This window comes from Silene latifolia, chromosome 9, assembly GCF_048544455.1.
Source record: "Silene latifolia isolate original U9 population chromosome 9, ASM4854445v1, whole genome shotgun sequence".
Lineage (NCBI taxonomy): Eukaryota > Viridiplantae > Streptophyta > Magnoliopsida > Caryophyllales > Caryophyllaceae > Silene > Silene latifolia.
Genome location: NC_133534.1, coordinates 70,221,269 through 70,233,236, shown reverse-complemented (window position 1 = coordinate 70,233,236; position 11,968 = coordinate 70,221,269).

Here is an 11,968-nt window from a genome sequence, read left to right as displayed (position 1 = left end):
TGGGATATCTTTTCCCCGTTTTCTAGACTTGGGTTGTAATAACCTAAATTTGTCTATTGTTGTATTTGTTTCATTTCATTAGTGGCACCCGCGTGCTATTCTTTAACTAGTATTTTTAAAAGTTTTTAAAATATCACAAATTTCCGCTTCAAGTTATTAGTTATATTTTCCGCTTTATCGCGGGGTGTCACATATCAATTTTGGTAAATGGGAGTGATATATTGTTGTCTGGACTTGCCTTTCTATATTTGTATTTTGTTGCAGGTGAGACAGTAAACATTATAGGCCCTATATATATGTACTTTAATTATGTTGAAACAGGTACGGGATGCAAGATAGATTATTCGGCCAATATAAGGTGGTATTTTCATATTCATGTGTGTTTATTCCCATTCCCGTGTTGCGTGGTTGTTTCCACCTTTGGGTTGTATGGTTAGTCCATGCTGGATATGTAAGTATATTGAGCCTCAGTGTGTTTGTCATTCTATACTAGTAATAATCAATCTCATTTGTTACGATCGTTTCAATTCGGATCCTAGCTCATGTGTGGTGGACTAGGTGGCCGGATTGAAGTTACTCTGCCGTGGTTATGTGGTGTAGCCCGGTTACGAGTCTCGGGGTTACGGGAAGTTACCGTAGCCGTTGATTCGGATACGTGTTGTATTCCGAGAGTATAGTGTCGGGTTACCGAAAGGCTGGTACTTTACTTAAGCTAGGACTGCTTAAATCGGCTATGTGTTGTAGTCCGATGATTTTCGGGGTATGTGTTGTATCCCGAAAGCGTGATGCTAATTAGCTGTCCTGCCGGGAGATCGTGGTTTACTTTTTAAGGTTGATTTAGCATTTGTACATTGACAGTAGTCAAGTACGTCATTTTTGTCATGGGTTGTCCTCGTGCTTCTTTTACTACGAAGTTGTTTTTGGTCGTAGTAAAGTGGGACACGTTTTGGTTGTTTCAGTTCCGTTATTACATGATTTATTTTTCTTATTTATCTTTTCTATGTTGTATATGTTTTGTATTGTACTTATGTTATTACATTGTAATATGGCTGGAGGACACCTGAGTTACTCCCCACTGACTGTGGCATTCATTTTTATGAATGACAGGTCAGTGGTATATGCTAGGGGTTACAGGACGAGTGGCTAGTGAGCGTTGCCGAGGCAACGATATACCCTTTTGATTATCGTTCGTTATTGCATTTTTGAAAATTTGGAGGGCTCTGAGATCCTTTGTATATTTCTGTTTGTATTATGTATTATTTTGTAAATTTAGTAATTAGGCCATGCATTGAAGTTTTAATAACTTACGTATTTTCCGCTGCTAATTATATGTGTATGTTTTTGTATAACCGTGGGGGTTCACAGTTGGTATCAGAGCATAACGCTCCCGACGCACATTCCTGTAACCCCAATGAAATTGACTTAGAATAGGTGAGAGTGGGTAGAAATAAGGACCAAATTTGATAGTCTTTGTGTGTTTGCTACTTGTTAAGTGCTAATCTGTTTGTTGGTTTTGGTGAAAGGTTTATATACAACTTGGAATCGACTACCAGATTGTCGACGTGTGAAGAAAACGAGAGAAAGTGGTTGTTGTACTGTATAACGATTTGCTAGACTAAAAGAAGGGGCGCTTCTATTTCCTTGTATTTTCTACCCGTTCTTGGTACTGCTCGCTTTATTCGTTTAATTTTTATATCTTTATCATTCCAATCCTTTTCTTTGCTATGGATCGTACTCTTATTCCTTCTTGTCTAAAACATTTGAACTCTATGTTTAAGAATTCTTCTTTTGACTTCTATTTCGTGGTTTGTTCACATTTCTTCTACATCTTTTAAGTACCCTGCCTTACTTTACCTTTAGGTGGTTTGATTACTTCGGTTTTGGGGTGAGCCTGAAAAGTTTTGTGAGAAGTATTTTGGGAATACTCGAACTTAGATCTTTTCATAGGTTGTGTACTCGGTAGTTGGATTTGATCTTGGATGGATATAATCTTGTTTAGGATGAAACCATGTTAAATTTAGAGGAATAAATTTCATTATATTTGGCTTGGGGATTTGCTAGAATGAAAGGTATTATTCTTTGTTACTTTTCTAAAACACTCTTTGTTCATGGTTGGGAATCATCTTTCTGACTTATCCTTCGTGTCTTATTCTTTCCTCTGCCCTAACTTATAGAAACTTGCCTTGGACTTTTGAAATATTTCAATTGTTGGGTAAGCTTAGAGAATTCAGGTGAATGGTGTTTTGAAGATCTTGGAACTTAGATGCGCGATAAAGTTTGAGTGTATTTACCGCAAGGAACCGATTTTGCAAGGATGAGCTTGTGTTTAGGACTAAACTTTGATACTTGTTGTTGGTAGCCTTTCTGGTTTCAGGTTTGTGATTTGATAACCGGTGAACCATCTTGAGGAAATTTAAGTTCACTGAGATTATTAGTACGGATAATCTTTTAATATTTTTTTTGGTTTTAGATCCAGTGTATTGGCTAGTTAGGTAAGTAAGCATGTACCCTTTGAGAAAATATTAGTGGAATTATCCAGTGACATATTCCTTCATGATTAGTTCTCTTTCTTGTCCATATATCGTCTGCTTCTAGTGTCTTAAGACTAACCTAGTTTCGAGAACTTCCATTCAATAGTCATATGTAAACCTTTTATAATATTTCAAGTTATTCTTTCCATCATGCTCTGTTTCGTGCTTATGCTCATATATCGGTTCATCGATTGTTCCTGTCTTTGGGGGTTATCTTGGTTTAGATTTAATCTTTAAACTTGTAGGTTGATTTAGTCTTCCCTCATTCCGAACCTTTATCCGTTCCTAGTAATTTCCCGAACCTTTATCCGTTCCTAGTAATTTCTTGACCTGAGTTGTACTACCCTTGAGAATTCTTTATTGCCGCCTGGTTTATAGATACCTTACCTTTTCTTGATGGACTGTTATTAGAGGACCCTTGAGATGTGTCACTCTTTTTTTGGATTGAGCATGTTTTTGTTTGACTTGACCTTGAGAGATAGGGTTGAATTGGGATTCAACTATAAACTTGCGTGATCGAATGTCTAGGTAAGGTAAGGTTGTGAAACCAATGATTGTGAACTACTTTGGGAACCGTGGCAAGAGTGAGAGTAGTTTATTTGGGATGAGAGTTGTTGGATGTTTGCCATATAATGCTTAGTGAGAAGGAGAGAGTAGGACACTCTATTTGGGGAATGTTGATTGAGTTCATGTATGGTGTGTAAGCTAGCTTAGACAACTTAGGCAATGATCTTTTGGGATATTAGTAACCTTAAGGATCCGCTTTTATGGTTTGGCTAGTGAGTAGAATTTGATTTCGAGAGTTTTGAGGAAAATCCTTGAGAATAGGTGAAAAAGGGTTTATAAACTACAGACCATGCTAGGTTAGAAGTCGGGAAAGATTGTGTGGGCAATGATGTCTGAAATATTGTACTCTAATGCTTAATAGTGAGTTGAGTGGAAGAGGCTATGTTAGAAGTCGAGCGGGTATGATTAGTGTTATGATATTATGGAATGGTAGTAGAAGTGTATATTTTGGACAATATCAAAACTTACGAGATTAGACCTTTGATTGAGTGTTGAGGTTTATCGAGGATATGATATTGTTTCGATTGCGAATTTAGTGAGATTCTATTGGAGGTATATGGAGATGAACTGGACTAAAATATTTGGAGATTCCATATATGGAATGTGTTACAGTAGAGAAACTAAAAATTTCAATGGTGATTATTTGATGACTGATGTTTGAGTTTGAGTGCTCATAGTAATTTTGATATTGGAATGGGATTTGGTAGATGGTAGCGCGGTTTTGACCGTTTGCATAAACTGTGGATTAGTGAGTAACAGAAAACAGAAAACAGAGTGAATATCATTAAATTTGTGAGTACCATTTGTTTCTAGTTTATGGATTTTGGTATTGGATATCCTATATCATCTCTCGTGTGTGACACTTACCAGCTCCACTAATTTCTTTCATCCATGTTACATTGTTTTGATGCACTTTTCCCTGTGCCCCAAAATCATTGAGTTATCAGTAAGTTGTTGATTTCTGTTTTCTTTCATTTGGGTTATTCTTATACTAAAGTGAAACTTTGGATATTAGGCGATGATTGTCGGGGATTAAAGTCCTCATTTTCTTCATTAATTCTTCGCACTCCTCCGTTTCGAATTAGAAATTTCGCTTCCGTAGTTCTTTTGCAGTCCGTTAAACATCTTGTTTATAATTTTTTTTCAATATGTTTACCCATCGATTTATTCATTGTTTCTTTATTTTTCCTTTTCCCGGCGATTCAGTTTATACTGCTTTTCGTTAATCAACATTAGAATTTTGAGAAGTCGTTTCCTTTAAATTAAAATTTTTGCTTTATCTTTGGATTTTATTACACATCTTTCTCTGTCTTTGCAAACGTGTTTTACCAAATGTAAAGTTTCATATATAAAAATTTTGAGTTTTGTAACACTTGTCAACGCATTAATTTTGAGTTTTATTTCGGCTTGTCTTGGAATTAGACCGACAGAGTTGTTGTTTGTGACGGGCACTCGATCGATCAATCGAGCGAGAATAATGTTATAAATATTTCTTGAAAACTTGTTAAGTGATTGTTTTGATTTTAACTTTTATTTTTGTATCCTTTTTGTCAACCAACATCTTTGAAGACTAATTAACTTTTCTTTGAGTTTTGGTTTTCTACATTCAAGTTTCGAGGACGAAACTTTTTGAAGGTGATGTGATTGTAACACCTCGTATTTTATTATGTTTGATAAAATTCTTTTAATTGCTACTTTGTATTTAATTACGCTGGTTAACGATTTATATATTATTTTCTCAGCTAATTAATTAATTTCATTATAATTCATTACGTTAAATTTAGTAATCGTTAATAAGTTCTTTTGAAAGTTAGCTCGAGTTTGTTTAGCTGACTTTTTATGGGTTCACGTAAATAGTTTTATTTATTTAATAATTTTTGCTTCTTTCCGAGTACCTTTTATCGAAGTCGAGCTAAGTGGGCTCCAGACAGATCTGAGGAGAATCGTCCAGTTAGCTATTTCGAGTTTGTTCCGCTAAATTAGCAAATATCTTTAAAATCCGCTAATTTAGTAAAAATCGCTACTAATTCTGATTCGAACTGGTTTCGTATTAATTCCGCTAACTAGCTGAGTTTTTTTTTTCACTCATTAAATTTATTTATTATTGATTGCATTTCATTTATGGGACTCTCTCAAATTGGTTTAATTTAACTCGAGACGATTTTAGAAACTAGCGAAATTACTTAACGATGAAGAAACGTACGTATAATAAATAGCAGGCTGGCAGGCTGCTGTCTCATTTTTCACTCCCCAACGTCTCTCCTTTCTTCTCCTTCATTCTGTTTCCTTCTATTATTTATTTTTCTTTCTTTTTTTGAAATTTGATCTGTTAATCGACGCCGGTGCTTCGTTTCTCATCCGTTTTCAACTATTTTTGTTCCATACCACTCCTCTCGCCGTTCTCGTCATTCCGTTGTAAGTAAAATTCAGTTTAGTTATAGATTTTTACAACCCCATTTTATAGTTTCAGTTTTATTTATTGTAAGAATGTTGTAGGGGCTGAGATATACGGTCCGTTACAAGACTTTTACGTCATGGAGGACTAGTTCGCTCGCAAAAAGGTAACGATGACAGGTTACTCAATATTACTTGTAAAATATGTGTATTTTTATTGTTGGTGAGTTTGTTGTATAGTTGAGACGGCGTATACTGATATATAGGGATCATTTTGGATGCTAATTAGCATGTTCTATAGTTGAAACGGTGTATACTGATATATAGGATCATTTTGGAAGCGTGTTTTATAGTTGAGACGGTGTATACTGATATATAGGGATCATTTTGGATTCTAATTAGCATGTTCTATAGTTGAGACGGTGTATACTGATATGTGGAAATGATTGAGACGGTGTATACTGATCCGTGGGGATCATTTGGAATGCTAGTTAGTGTGTTGTATATTTAAGACGGTGTAAACTGACACTTAGAGATAGTTTGGATGCATTTACTTATCAATTTTGGTAAATGGGAGTGATATATTGTTGTCTGGACTTGCCTTTCTATATTTGTATTTTGTTGCAGGTGAGACAGTAAACATTATAGGCCCTATATATATGTACTTTAATTATGTTGAAACAGGTACGGGATGCAAGATAGATTGTTCGGCCAATATAAGGTGGTATTTTCATATTCATGTGTGTTTATTCCCATTCCCGTGTTGCGTGGTTGTTTCCACCTTTGGGTTGTATGGTTAGTCCATGCTGGATATATAAGTATTGAGCCTCAGTGTGTTTGTCATTCTATACTAGTAATAATCAATCTCATTTGTTACGATCGTTTCAATTCGGATCCTAGCTCATGTGTCGTGGACTAGGTGGCCGGATTGAAGTTACTCTGCCGTGGTTATGTGGTGTAGCCCGGTTACGAGTCTCGGGGTTACGGGAAGTTACCGTAGCCGTTGATTCGGATACGTGTTGTATTCCGAGAGTATAGTGTCGGGTTACCGAAAGGCTGGTACTGTACTTAAGCTAGGTGATAGGCTATCGCACACCTATGCAAAGATAATATTTATACCCTAGCAAAACAAATGAATGTAGTACGTAGGGGTCGAACCACAGAGAGACGGGAGTTGTTATATGGAGTGAATTTTACCTCGGTAGGTTAACGGTTGATTGATTGGTTTGGTTTGATGTGATGATAAAACAATAATAAAGAAAATGTCTAGGGAGGTCGGGTCACACATGCTAATTATGTAAATGCTCATGTCAAGTTAGGAAGTTGATTTTACGATAAATGTTTAGGCTTAAAGACACCCACCTTATGATATTAGTGTCAACCATAGACCGGGTCCTAGAGAAACTCTCGTCCATGACTAGGTCGTCCTACTACACATGCTTAGTCTAATTCAATTCCGTGCCTCTCGACTTTTAGAATGAATGAACAAACTTAATCAATGAATAAGGCCTTTAAACATAGATTAAACATTATGGTGCAAACATGTGATAGAAACAATTATACAATATTAACTTATTCTTATTTTGACATTTACATATTACTTAATCATGCATGGTTTCCCTTACTCCTTAGACAAATATAACTACTCAAACATGTTGAAAGTATAAACTAAACTAATACTACATGAAATGATAAATAACATAATGAAAATAGAATAAGAATTACCTTGAATGGAAATGGAAATGGAAATAGAAGAACAATGAAACTAGAACAAACTTGAAATGTAACTTGGAATTAAACTTGAAATGTAATTGTAATGTAATTGCTAAAAGGAAATGTAAACAAACTAAACTAAACTAAGCTAACCTAAACTAACTACTAAGATTTAGAGAGAATTTAGATGGAACAATATGTGTAAGAGGTGTCCAAGAAGTGTCGACCAAAGCTTCTATTTATAGGAGTGAAGGGAGTAACGGAAATAAGCTACAGGGGGCTAACCCCGATTGGGGCCACCCAACCCCGATCGGGGTCGTGGTATTTCTCAAATTTCTCTTAATTCCGTCTTAACTTTGCACTTAATGTTGATGCGGAATCCGATGCTTATGTCTTAATGCGTCCGTCTAAGGTATCTTAAGCATCCTTTGGCATCCAATGCAAACTCTTATCATGGGCTTTCATTTGGATTTCATTTCTTTACATATCCACCAACTAATATTGGTTTCCTCTTGCTCGAGTTTTCCAATTTCTTCCCAAAATGCCCCTATGCTTCCCGAAACTCCTTTGCATGATCAAGACTTGCTCTCATTAGCCTCGTGAACTCTTGTACATGCTACTTTGACGGGAAAAAGCTACTAAAAGCTTAATTTCCTACAAAACACAATAGAAAACAAGCAAGCACAACTAGAACACGGAATTAGCTCACAAACACTAACATTAGTGCAAATGACATGTAAAATAGAGGTAAAATAGGGAGTTAAAATGTATATAAAATGGACCTATCAAACTCCCCCAAGCTAAACCCTTGCTTGTCCTCAAGCAAGATCATCCCAACATTGCAAATCCCAAGTAGCTAACAAGCAATTGATTCAAATCCCGAAACAACATGGGCATAAGGATAAGCAAAATCATGGATGAGATTTACATGGCGGCGTAGCGTAAAAAACTTCAAGTAAACGTTTCAGCTCTTGCATGATCTTTTGACTTTCGGACTCTCACGATCCACTCATAACTCAATTTTGTGTAAAGGACATTTTTTTGTGAATAATCACTCAAGCTATCCTCGACTCATGAGAATGTGCCCGCAATCTAATATGGTAAACAATCAAATCATAAGCAAAGCCATCAAATGCAAGCAAATAATGAAGCCAAAGGGTTAGAAGAAGGCTTTATTGTGATATGGGACATAAGGGGGACAAATGATTATGGATATGTGGAGCTAATGTTAAGCTAGCAACAAAACCATGTGAAAATGTTCATTCCAACCCAAAATAGCCCAATTAGAAGACAAATGACTTATTACATTACAAACCTTAAGAATTTCTCCAAAATATATAATTAACCATATGAGAAATCTTAACTTCTTCTTCTTCTACCACTTATTATTAACATCAACTTCATCAAACAAATCTTTTCTTTTTCTTTTTTTCTTCATTTTTTCTCATTTTTTTCTTTTTTTCTTTTTTTTCTTTTTTTCGTCATTTTTTCCTTGCTCCAATTCTACCTTCACAATTACGGAAAAACAACAATCCAACAACCAATTCACAAGGATATAATCTTTAGAGAACATCCCAATTTGAGCATCCCAACACCAAAACATAGCTACTAGCTTAACAAGGGTAGGGAATTTATATTGTAGCTAGGGAAACAAGAACATGTGAAATGGGGCTAGAAAATTGGCAAATTTATCAATGTGAATTTGGCTTCAAAAATGCATAGCAAAATGAAAGTAATGCTTAAAGAGATGAATTAAAGACCATACTTGTGCGTTTTGATGTAACACACACCATAAGGAGACCTACCACTCACTTAAGTGAGACCAAATAAAGATAAAATGGCCTTTAAGGAGGTTCTACCTTACCAATTTTGTAGCTTGCCAAAAGTCAAGATCAAGCCTACTTGATTTAATTTCCATCTTCCACCTACTATGTCAAGACATCCCCATGCATGCTATATCCCTTCAAAAGTAGCGAATCAAGAGCTATCAAGCCAAAAATGGGACAAACAAGAGGGCATAAGTAGGACAAGCAAAAAATTAGAGCAAAAACAACACAAATTTTTTTCAAAAATTCTCAATAAATCTACACTAACTAAATGAAAACCAAAACAATTTTTCAATTTATTTGAAAGCAATAAAATAACTAGACACACTAAATCCCTCCCCCAAGCTAGAACATCACATTGTCCTCAATGTGAAAATGGGGTTAACCGCAAAAAAACACAAAGGAAGACAAGTAAAGCCAACAAAAGGAAATGGAAATGACACATGCGGAAAATAAAGAAAAATAAATGCATACTAAATTTTAAAAACTTCCCCCAAGCTAGCGTAAGAAGGGCCTTGCGAACAAAGGACTTTTGTTGCTTAAAAAGCTCGTCAAAGCCCTTAGAAGTCTATCATATATCTGCACATGAGCAACATGGAAGCATATATACGCAATTGACAAGATATTAGCATGAATGATCAAAGGTAAGAAATAGGATATCTTATCAATGGGCGCGTGAGAGACTTCAAATAATACCACCAAATCACTCCACTCGTCAGCAAGAAATGGAGTATCATTTTTAAGACCACAAAATAAATCGTTAGAGCACAAATTATAATCATAAATGGTCTCAAATGGGTGGTAAGTAGAATGAAAGAAGAGAGGATCATCAAAAATGGGAGGTTTATCCCACTTAATTTCTAAGTCGAAAGTGCTTAGACCTCTATCTTCCTCAAATGGATCAACAATATCTTCTACAAATAAATTGTCAATGGGGTCAAAAGACTCAGGAGAAACCTCATTAGAATTACAAAGAATCTCGACAAATTCATTTACAGAAGGTGACTCATCTACTATGGGGTTAATGTCATCAACATGAGTCTCTACATTTTCTATTTGAATGACACTAGGGGATATTTTAAAAGATAAAATCGGACCATCATCATCATCCAATAAATCAAAATCATTAGATTGAAAAGACTCACATTGGGGAGGTGAAAAAGCAAAATGAGAGAAGATAGGCTCACGTCGTCTCGGTTTCTCTTGAGAATTTTTTCCCAAACGAGCATGTAAAACTTTAAGCTCCTCTTCGATGCACCAATAATGGAATTGGCGTGCTAATTCCCGACATTCGGAAGCCATGAAATTTAAGAAATTCCAAAGTTCCGGCCCAATCATGTTGTAGAGATTCCCATTACTCAATTTTAGAGCCAATCCACGGGTCTCGGAATCCATGCCGCCAAGCACGAAATGACCTTAGTAATCCCCATCAAGGACATGTCCAAAGGAGATGAGACTATCGCAAAAGTAGTAGAATCGGTCAAGATAGTCAGGAAAAGGCTCATCTTGGAGTTGTGGGATGAATTCGTAACTCATTATGAAAGGCCAATAGCTTTATCACCTACAAGAATAGGCACTAAAACTACAAGAAAACGGTGAGATGAATCCTAGGAACAAGTGTTCCTCGAGACCAAATAAAAAGATAAAATTCAGCAACTAATTAGCAAACAAAACCGTCTCCCCGGCAACGGCGCCAAAATTTGATAGGCTATCGCACACCTATGCAAAGATAATATTTATACCCTAGCAAAACAAATGAATGTAGTACGTAGGGGTCGAACCACAGAGAGACGGGAGTTGTTAATTAGTTGTTATGGAGTGAATTTTACCTCGGTAGGTTAACGGTTGATTGATTGGTTTGGTTTGATGTGATGATAAAACAATAATAAAGAAAATGTCTAGGGAGGTCGGGTCACACATGCTAATTATGTAAATGCTCATGTCAAGTTAGGAAGTTGATTTTACGATAAATGTTTAGGCTTAAAGACACCCACCTTACGATATTAGTGCCAACCATAGACCGGGTCCTAGAGAAACTCTCGTCCATGACTAGGTCGTCCTACTACACATGCTTAGTCTAATTCAATTACGTGCCTCTCGACTTTTAGAATGAATGAATAAGGCCTTTAAACATAGATTAAACATTATGGTGCAAACATGTGATAGAAACACTTATACAATATTAACTTATTCTTATTTTGACATTTACATATTACTTAATCATGCATGGTTTCCCTTACTCCTTAGACAAATATAACTACTCAAACATGTTGAAAGTATAAACTAAACTAATACTACATGAAATGATAAATAACATAATGAAAATAGAATAAGAATTACCTTGAATGGAAATGGAAATGGAAATAGAAGAACAATGAAACTAGAACAAACTTGAAATGTAACTTGGAATTAAACTTGAAATGTAATTGTAATGTAATTGCTAAAAGGAAATGTAAACAAACTAAACTAAACTAAGCTAACCTAAACTAACTACTAAGATTTAGAGAGAATTTAGATGGAAAAATATGTGTAAGAGGTGTCCAAGAAGTGTCGACCAAAGCTTCTATTTATAGGAGTGAAGGAGTAACGGAAATAAGCTACATGGGGCTAACCCCGATCGGGGCCACCCAACCCCGATCGGGGTCGTGGTATTTCTCAATTTTCTCTTAATTCCGTCTTAACTTTGCACTTAATGTTGATGCGGAATCCGATGCTTATGTCTTAATCCGTCCGTCTAAAGTATCTTAAGCATCCTTTGGCATCCAATGCAAACTCTTATCATGGGCTTTCATTTGGATTTCATTTCTTTACATATCCACCAACTAAGATTGGTTTTCTCTTGCTCGGGTTTTCCAATTTCTTCCCAAAATGCCCCTATGCTTCCCGAAACTCCTTTGCATGATCAAGACTTGCTCTCATTAGCCTCGTGAACTCTTG